Raw genomic sequence first — 10274 nt, forward strand, 5'->3', positions numbered from 1 at the left:
GTGAAACTATACTCTCAGGCCCCTTAGTTGTAGGACAGAGGGCCTTTTTTTTTTTAACCCCTTAAACCCTGACTCCCCAGTGTCTCTTAGAACTACCCAGATGAATTACCTCTGCTTGTCTCCCTCATGGGGTGGCCCACAGCCCTGCAGACCAGCCGTGTGCTTACCCTGGCCCTGGCAGCTTTTACATTCTTCTCCCTGTCACTAGACTAATGGTTTCTCTAAAAAGCTCCAGTTTAGCCCTCCAGGCTGCAGTGTCAGCAGCTCTGGGTGGCCCAGCACATACTTCCTCCAGGTACATGTGAGTGTGCTAAAAATCTTGGTCCCACCCACACATCCTGGCCTCGTAGCCTCCCCCGGTTCACTTTGCAGCCTTCGCATTCTCAACTCCCACATTCACATTTCATCAGAGTCCACCCCGGGCTCTCTGCAATCCTCCCATCAATCCACAGTGATGTTTTTGGCTATACCCCCTGCCCCTGGAAATGATTTCCCACCACTCCAGAGACAGACACATGTGGACCTCCTCCCCCCAGCACACTTTCCCTTCTCTGCTCAACTGTCCTAAGAGGTGCCAGGAAATGAGTTTGGGGTTCATTTGCTTGTTCAGCAAAGTTGTCTGAGTGCCTACTATGCATAAGACCAGTTTTCTTACCTTCAGGATTTATAACTTAGGAGGACAGGTGGAAAAAAAGCACAACTGGTAGTAACATGAGAGTAGTAACTGGTAGTAGCTGGTAGTAGCTCTTATTAGAGCTAGAGGAAGACAGGATACTGGTGAGGCTTAATCTGCATATTCACTTTGGGAGTTCTGGGTTGTCATGTCCAAATGTCAAAGAACTTCTAGAAAACAGCAAAAAGGACTTTGGGTCTGATGATCAGGTCTCAGAAGACTCCATAAAGACTCTTAAAGACAAGACAAAAGATGAATTAGCTGTGGTTCTGCCCTGCAGACCCAGAACTCACCTTCAGCTAGAAGGGAGGGAAGGAACATTGAAAGATCCAGGTTCCCTTTTATAATAATGAGCTGAATTAGCTTCCTAAGAAATGCCGCCCCTAATTTTGAGGTTCCCTTTGGCAATAAGTCCTGTTAATTGCTCTAAAGTCCACATGACTGTTTGAAGCAAAAATTATAATATCGCCTTGTGGGTTTTATAATGTATGCAGATGAAATACATATGATAACTATAACATAAAGGATGGGGGTAGAGAGTTAAGGACCACTCGTGGTTGCAAGGTTTCCACATTTTACTTGTAAAAGTAACTCTAAGTAGACTGTGAAAAGTTAAGGATATATGCTGTAATCCCTGGGGCAATCATTAAGAAACTAATGCAAAGAGTTATAGTTACAAATTCAATAGATAAATTTAAGTGGAATTCTAAAAATCCAAAAGAAGACAGGGGAGGAGAAACAGAGAAATGGAAAACAGAGGGGGCAAATAAGACTAAATCCAACCATATCAATAATTATATTAAATGTTAATGGACTAAACATTTCAATTAAAAGGCAGAGATTGTTAGAATAGATTTTAAAAAACTAACTATTTGCAGTCTATAAGAGGTATTTTAAATATAAAGATACGGACAAGTTGAAAATAAATGGATTAAAATGATGTACATTCAAAAGATGGAGAGGCTATATAAATATCTGATAAAATAGACTTTAAGACAAAGGGATAAGGAGAGACATTTTATAATGGTAGATGGGTCAATTCATCAGGAAGGGAGAATGCTCATAACCATGTATGCAACTAATAACTGTGCTTCAAACTCAATAAGTAAAAACTGATAGAATTAAAGAGAGAAATAGGCAATACCATAATCACAGAGATCTATCAATAAGGGTGCAGTTGTCTGATTGCACCTCCAAGACAAATGGGTTTGAGAGGCTATCCCCTAGGCCAGGGCTGGGCGATGGGCTTGGGGCTGTGGTGAGACACCTCAAGAGGAGGCCAGGAGGAAGCCAAGCAATAGTTCAGCAACAACACCTGCAGAGACTCTTTGACGCTGGCCCACTGATAGTCTCCTATGACTTTAAAAAAAAAAATCCTCACCTGAGGACATTTTTTCACTGTTTTTTAGAGAGAGAGAGAGAGAGAGAGAGAGAGAGAGAGACAGAGAGAGGGAGAGAGAGAAACACTGATTGGTTGCCTTCTTGTACACACTCTGACAGGGGATCAAACCCACAACTCAGGCATATGCCTTGACCAGGAGTCAAACCCACAGCCCTTTGATTATGGGATGATGCTCCAAACAACTGAACCACACCAGCCAGGGCCCCGGTACCTGTTATGGAGATTCTATAGCTTAAGCCTCATGTGAGGTGGAGGGGCAGTGGTTGAGGGTATTGAAGCTCGTTCTGAAGGTAGTGGTGGTAGTCCCCAGTGGTCACTTTTGTTAGCTGTTCCAGAACATTATGCCAAGTAGAGGAGTGGAAAGCAGTAGCAGAGGCAAAAACAAAAACAAAAAAACCTCACTCATTTTGTTATTAGTCATTTAATCTCATTAAATACACCCAATGAGGTAGACTCAGGAGTCAAAGACCAAAGTAAGAGCTAACCTTATCTTTCATCGTCACCAAGACTGATGAGGTCTGGAGAAGCAAGAGATAGCCCAATGGTTTCAAGTTTGAGTGGGCTTCAGAATCACCTGGGGGTTTATTAAAACAAATGGTGGGTACCATGCTCAGAGTTTCTGATTCAGCGGGTATGAGGCGGAATCTGATTTTGACACTGCTGGTCTAGGGCATCACTAAGGTGAATGAAGTGCCAAGGGGTCCTAGAAGAGGGAAAATTCTTTGTTGGCATACTGAGTCAGTGTAGCAGGCCATTGTTGGAGGTCAGGTTGAGGAGCCTGTCAGGAAGAGGACACAGAAAAGACAAGGTGCATTTATGGGGCCAAATTGTCATGTCCGTGTAAGGAACAGAGCAGAGAAGCCTGGTAAGGTGAACTAGAACCCAAATCAGGCATGGCCTAACTTAGAAGTAAGGATCACAGGATCAGAAATTGGATCTGTGGGTTCAGATCCTGGTTCTGCTACTTACTAACTGCATGACCTAAAAGAGTTTACCTTAACTCTTACAGCCTCAGTTCCACAATCTGTAAAATGGGGCTAATGCTAATACCTACTCTCAGGATTGCTTGTGAGGGAGTGCAGGTAAACACCTGGCACAGAGAGAGCTCTGTCGGTCAATGCTGAACTCAAGGCTAAGAATTGGCTGGTACAGTGCACTTGGCTGACCTAGCTGGGCGCTGATGTTGAGCACATTAGGCCTGTGCTGCCACTTTGGCAGCAAGCTAGTCAGATGGTATTTGTGAAACCCTTCCAAAGGACACTGGGCCTTTGGTTCAAAGAGTTCCAGGCTTCCTTCTCAAGGCAATCACTTTTCTCTAACTCAGGTTGCCCCTCAGCCCTGCTCTGGTCCTTCCCAAGCCCCAGGGCAACCACAAGGGGTGGCTGAGGCAGCCCCCACACCCTCTGGGGCCCAGGCTGAGGAGCTGCAAGCAACCTTCTAGAGTTATTCACTCCAGTTTCAGAGTTATCAGTAAGCATCCAACAGAGGAAATGGCAGCAACATTTGGATTTCTTATTTTAAAGCAAGAAGCAAAGGGGATTTAGTCCATCTGCATTAAGGAAAGGGGATGAATTCCTCCCCCCTTCACTGTGTTCCATGATAAAATGGTTCATTTCCATGAAAACTGAAACTCAGAGGAGAATCCTTGCTGCAGTACCTTTTGGATTGTGAGCTAAAAGGGGACAGAGTGATGTACACAGGAGAGAGAATTGTGCCTGTCTCCTGTCCTCTTCTGGTGATACAGGACTCCAGGGCATGGGCACTGGCTCCTGAGTGGTCCCTATATGGTGCCGAGCCTCTGTGCTGGCCACTTTATAGAAATAAAGGTGCTGGATTAGATTAAACTGAGGTTCCCATAGGTCCTTGGAAACTGTGATCAGGCTCTTACTCTCCACCTCCCTTGGGAGCCAGCCTGTTACCTGGGCTGCTCCTTCTTGCCCCAATCTCATACAATTATACTTTACTCCTCTTCTTCTTCCCAGTCCACCACTAAGTCCTTAGTATGTATTGTGGCCATGACCTCTCAGGACCCTACAGGGACGGGGTGGGCAGCTATGTGTCCCAGGGACCCCCCCCCCCAATAGTTTTCTCACCCTGGGTGTTGTCCACAGCCAATTCTGACCCCCCAGTGCCATCTCTGTTAACCCCCACCCCCACTCCCTGCTTTCTGTCTCTGTGGTGTGAATGGAGCTCAGGATAAAGCCCAGCCTAGTCATCTTGGGGAAGCATTGTTCGTGGTTGGAAATCATGAGTACATTTGAAAAATAGTCAAAGAAAATCCTGCTTAGAGAAGCAAGTTTCCCAGCAAAGAGAAAAAGCCAACTGGCAAAGTCCAACAGGAATAATCAGAAATAATTTTTGGATTATTCACCATAGGTATTATCCACCCCCATCCCAACCTTCCCCGCAGCACAGGTAACCGAGAGATACCCACATTAAGGTGATTGTCTAGGAAGAATCAATTTAGACACGAAGCCAAATTCCTGAGCAGTTTCCACTGCAATCCAGATTCCCTCACGCTGCCTTCTCCAACTCCTTCTTCATCCAAATGCAGTTCACATTATGTATCCGCTCCCTGGGGGCTGTTGGCCCTGGCAGATGTTTGCAGCAGAACACTGGGATCGATCCAAGGGTTAGACCTTCTGGGCCCTGCGTGGGGGAGGTACAGCTTAAAGGTGTAGGTGGATTTATCTCATCAGCCAAGTATTGCCTGAGTGAGTGTCTGCATGAACAAAAGGCCAGTGAACTCCCCTCACTTAGCCTTGCAAATCAGCTCCTCAACTTTCCTAGTCCACGTGGGGGTACTTTCCTCCCCAGGGATGGAGTAGAATAAATGAGGCAGCAGCCCAGGTGGGAAGCAGCAGATCTGGTTCTGAACCGGCTGAGTCATCCCTCTAGTCCTCCCGCTGTTCCCCATTCTCCACCATAGCTTTAATCCAGCCTCTATCTTCCCTTGCCTTAAATAGGCACCAGCCTCCCTGCCTCCACTTCCCACAGAGCGGCTTCTCAAAAAGCCAGCCTGAGCATGTGAATGGTTTGGGATTTACACACAGGGACAATAGGGTGTGGAGTTTTGCAGAGGCCTGGGAGGGAGATCGCAGTTGAAGGAGGAAGGAACCTGGGCCATCCAGTGCTGCTGAGTCTTTGGTGATTTGTGGCGGGAGAAGTATAGACTTAACATCCTGTTTATATATGGCACTATTCGCATTTTTTAACAGGAGTTATGACCCACTCTCTTCTCTCTCTCTGGCCTTCCTTACATATTCCTCTAATCAATTTTTCACTTTTGGCTCTCATTTTGCTCTTCGCCTTGGCGCTTTGGGCCTGAGCAAAGGAGGAGAGGTGTGATTTCTTGTATGTTGCCTCTAAACAGAGCTGACCATGGAGAGGCTGCTGGGAAGTCCAGTGTACCTGGGACCGAAGATGAGAAAGAAGAGAGGAGAAAAAGGACAGAGGGAGACAATAAAGAGAAGAAAAGAGAGACAGAGCATGTGAGTGTGTGCACGCGTGTGCATGGGAGGGCATTGCGTTCTTGCATATGAATGTGTTGGGATGAGAGGTGGTGATGCAGGAGGTCTGAGAGCAAAGGCAAGAGAGGGGGGAAAATGCCTAATTACAGCCAGGCACTGCTGCCCTCGAGCCCGGTCCCTGGCCAGCTGGCCATGTGAGCAGAGACTCTGCCGAGCAAATACCCAGCCCCTCTGTGACTCCCAGGCGGAGGAGTCCACATTCCTGCCCAGCAAAGGCTGCTTTAATCAAGACTCCAGATCCTTCCTGCAGCCGCCTGGGGGGGGGGGGGGGGACTGTAACACTAAACACATTAGTGTGTGAGATTGAAAGGTAATGTTCTCATGGAAGCCCCCGGAACAATGGGCCTCGGGTCTGGGTTTCATTTGGAGGAACTGTGCAGTGGGAATTTCTCTAATCAAATAAAAGGAAAATGAAAAAGTCTATCGTTCGCAAACTTTAATGCTCTTAATTGCATTAATTTGAAAAACATACAAGGTCTTTCTGAGTGTGGTGTTGGAGCCTGATAGGAGAGGAAGCTCAGGACCTGGCTGGGGAGAGGCAGTTGTCTAATGGCAGGGAAGGGTGCCTGGGACAGGCGGCCAGTGTGGCTGGGGCTGAAGGATGGCCTGGCAGAGACCCAAGTGATAGGAGGTTAGGCCTCTGTCTCCCCCGACCCCCACCCTGTCGCCCCCTCCCAGCTCTGGTATTTCCGGGGCCTCCGTGGTGGCTGAAGAGGCCTGAGAGCCCCATTAGGCCACTTGGCTTGGACCTGCTGCTGTCACTCAGTCCTCATCTGCCCAAACCCGAGGGGGAAGGGCTGAGCCTCTGCGCTCTGTCAGCACCCACAGTCCAGGGCCAGCTGCTCTCCTTGCAACATGCCCCACCTTGGATGCCTCTAGAAGCCCACATCCCAGCCTGCCCCTTCACTCCCACTTCACCCTATTGGACCTGCAAGAGTTCATGAAGGATGGAGCAGAAAGAAACACCTTCACGAAGGCACTGTGCTTGTAAAGATGTGATTCAAGCTCCTCGAGGCCTGAAGGAGCTAGTATAGGCTTCCCTTCCCTGGTCTGCTGCAGGGCCCGGGGCTGGTAAGCACTCAGGGGAGCCTTGATACTCACCTGGAGTTCAGGTGCTCTTCACAGTGTCAGGGCTTAGGGACAAGGAACTGGGCCCTGCAGAGGGTTTTGGGGCCTGGAGGTTCCTAACCCATACTAGGGCACAGCCCTCCTTGAAAATCTAATGAGAGCTAGAGGCCGCTACACACACACACACACACACACACACAGAAGCTTGCACATGATTTCAGGGGCTTCACAAACACCTGTCATCCATGTCCAAAGAGCCAGGGTAAATCCTATTCCTGAGTCTTGGCAAGGTCATCGACTTGCTAGAAGTCCTTCCAGGGAGGTGGAATTGTGAGCACTGAGGTCTGTACAAGAAAGGGGTGAGCATGGCTCTCTGGAGTTCGGGAAAACCTGAAAGACTGATGTCACTTGCTCTGTGAAGGCCTGTGAAATCCCTGGAAGACCCAGTTCCCCTGGGAGGTAGGCTGGGGATGTGTTATTGTTCCTGTCTTCCAGAAAACCAAAACTCTGAGAGGCTTGTTGACTTGCCCAAGGTCATGCAGCAGCAGAACCAGAACTAATTTTCCAGATAATGGCCTCCACTATCTAGCTCCTTCCCCAAGCCCAGCCCATGTGACTATGCCGGTCACTTTGTATATGTGAGTTTGCTGCATTTTACAAAACCCAAGTGTCTTGGCTCCAGGTCCACATTCTTTCCCGGCACCACACTGCCTCCCAAAGACAAGGATGGAAAACTAGGAGGCTTCCAGCACTCGTTTAAAATCTTTCTTTGTGAAGAATTTTGTCAGCCATCAGCCAACACCATTTACTCAGAGCTCTGGGCGTGGACTAATGAGGGACACAGTCTTTGCTTGGGCGGAATGCAGGCTTCCAGTGTGGCCAGGCCAGCCACCCGCCAGGGGAAACAGGACAGAGAGAAGACAATCTGAGTCTCCTAAGAGTGTCTTTTGTGCTGATCCTGACACTAACAATGCCTCTCTTGGCCTCAGTTTCCCCACTTGCACCACAAGGAACTAGAAGCACAAGGTCTCTAAGGACACTCCCAGCACTAGGATTCTAGTATTCTGTGACTTATGAGAGCGCCACAGGCTAGCTCTGCCTGGATGCAGGGAGGCAGGGAGCAGCGGTGGTTCTCACGAAGGTACCTCAGTCTGCTGTAATCTTGCAGCTCCATTGTCTGCCTGAGTTCAGGACTCAGGAGGAGGGGCTCATCTGGAAAAAGGGGAGAGAGCCCTGGTTAGGGGAGAGCCCAGGATGTGCTCAGGTTAGCAGGGCCTAATGGTGAGCTGGGGAACAGGCAGATGTGCTCCTTAAGCTGGCAGATGTTATTTTTTAAGAACTTCTGAAGGCAGAGCCTTGGGGGGAGGGAATCTCATGGTCTAGTCTCTCCTGTGCGTCAGCAAATGTTCAATGACTTATGAAACATAACCTGATTTAATCCTCCCAAATGTTTTGTCGAGGAAGAATACTTCCCATCCCCTTCTAGGTCCATCCCAGCTCGGAACAAAAGCAGAAAGCAGCCCATAATATGTGTAAGGTTACCTGGTTGAGAAGTGGCAGAGCAGAGATTCAAACCCCGGCCCAGCTTGTGCCAATGTCCAAGTGCTGTCCACTTTACTGTGCCACCCTGCACCTCATCTCTGTCAGGAAGGAGCGCAAATGACACCACGGGTGGTGGAAGTCAGACACCAAGGATACTCAGAGAAGGAAACCTCAAATGAAAGGGTTGCAAACTAGACACCGGTGTGCCTCAGTTTAAGCAAATCCAGTGTACCCAAATCTAAAAATAGCTCCTTCTATTGGAACTCTTTCCCATATGAATTCATTCCCATACGAAAAAGAATCACTGGTTCTTTTCTCGAAGAAGCCAACTCCATTAGTGCATTAAAAATACGACTCAAGTTGCCAAATGTGATTTCATATGCAATCCCCTCTCCCCACCCCACCCCCAGCCACAGCATACTTTGCTGTTGATCCCAAAGGAATACTCCGCCTTGCCTAAAGAGAGGTTTGCCTACAGTTAGGGGGGCTGGTAATCAACATGGCAAACACATGTCCTGGATTTTCTGAGACTGGCTCAATTTTTAATATTAGGTTTCCATTTGTCCCACGAGAACATTTGGAACAATCAAGCCTAGGGGACTGATGCTTTCGTTTGTGCAATGTACACACCGTGGCGAGGACACTGTCCTGTCAAATCCATTTTCCAGCCAGGTGGAAGTGAAGGGTAGGCCTGGTCAGAGAGGGGGTGACATGTGGAATCCTGAGCTGAGCCTGTGAGATGGGGTTGGGGATGCTGGGTATGGGTGAGTCACCTGAGAGGCAGCCCCTTTGGTTCCTGGGATCTATTAGCAGGCTCACCATGCAAAACAGGCCACTGCAAAGACCCAAGGCTCCTTCATGGGGCGCTCCTCTGCATGGGAAGTAGGAAGGCGGGCCCTGGAGGGTGGCCAGGGAAGAGCAGCTCCATGATTAAAGGGTTGGAGAGCAGGCCTTTCGAAATGAGACCAGGATGGCTTGTTATTTATGCATTAAGCTCTGGGTCCTGCCTCTACCCGATCCCATCCCACCCTACCCCATGATCCAGCAACTCTGACCGACAGCCCAGCCTGGGGCCACACACTGGGCTCTGGGAGGGTAGCAAGAAAAGCAATGATTTTCAGAACCTTAACTGAGGACCTGGGGTATACTGGCAGGGGAGTAACTAGCCCTATTTTACAGGTGGAGACATTGACATTAAAATGTTTTGCTGAAGGTCACATGGCCAAGTGGCACGAGGACTGAAGTCTTTTCTGATTCCACCTCATTACAGCAAAAATGAAAGAGACAAAGGAAATATGACTGAACCTCTCCGACAATGGTAATTCTCAAGTAGTACCAATAATGACGTTGTTGCTATGTGTCACTTATTGAGCAGTTACTACATCCTCAAGATTACTACATGTAATTCTTATAACAACATCCTAACGTAGGTATCATAATCCTCATTTCACAGATGAGGAAAGTGAGACTCAGAGACATGACCTGCTTACTCACAGTCACAGAACTAGTCAAAGGCAGAACCAGGAATTTGAACTTGGATTGTTCTGTCCTCAAAGCCCATAGTGCTTCCATCAGCCAACCCCCCACCTTACAGTTGCTGAAACTGCTTTATCTATGGGATAGATGGGACAGATGGGGAATGACTCAGGAACCATCTTGGGAACATCCTCAGAGCATAGAAGAGTTGTCCCAGGAGGCAGCTTACTGGTTAGCTGTTTTCTATACTAGATCACCTCCATGCTTTGGCTCATGCTGTTTCCTTCCTGTATTAAAAAACAATTTTTTTTCCACGTCAAATCCTACCCATCCTTTAGGACTGAGGTCAGATGTCTCTTCTCGCATCCCTCTTCCCTGATCGCCTAATTATATATGTGCATTCCCTCTCTGAACTCTCTTTCTGTCGTTTGTGTAGTAGGAAGGACCCCAGGCCTCCTCTGTTGATCTGACTGAAAATGGTTGGAGGAGAGAGATTAAGTTATATTTAAGGAAGGCTTTCTGGCTGAAATTTTAGAGTGGGGATTATGGAGCTCCAATCTGGGAAGCTTGAGTGAGTCATAGA

Source organism: Furipterus horrens, unplaced genomic scaffold (genome assembly GCF_987537825.1).
Source record: "Furipterus horrens unplaced genomic scaffold, mFurHor1.1.pri manual_scaffold_1, whole genome shotgun sequence".
Classification (NCBI taxonomy): Eukaryota; Metazoa; Chordata; class Mammalia; order Chiroptera; family Furipteridae; genus Furipterus; species Furipterus horrens.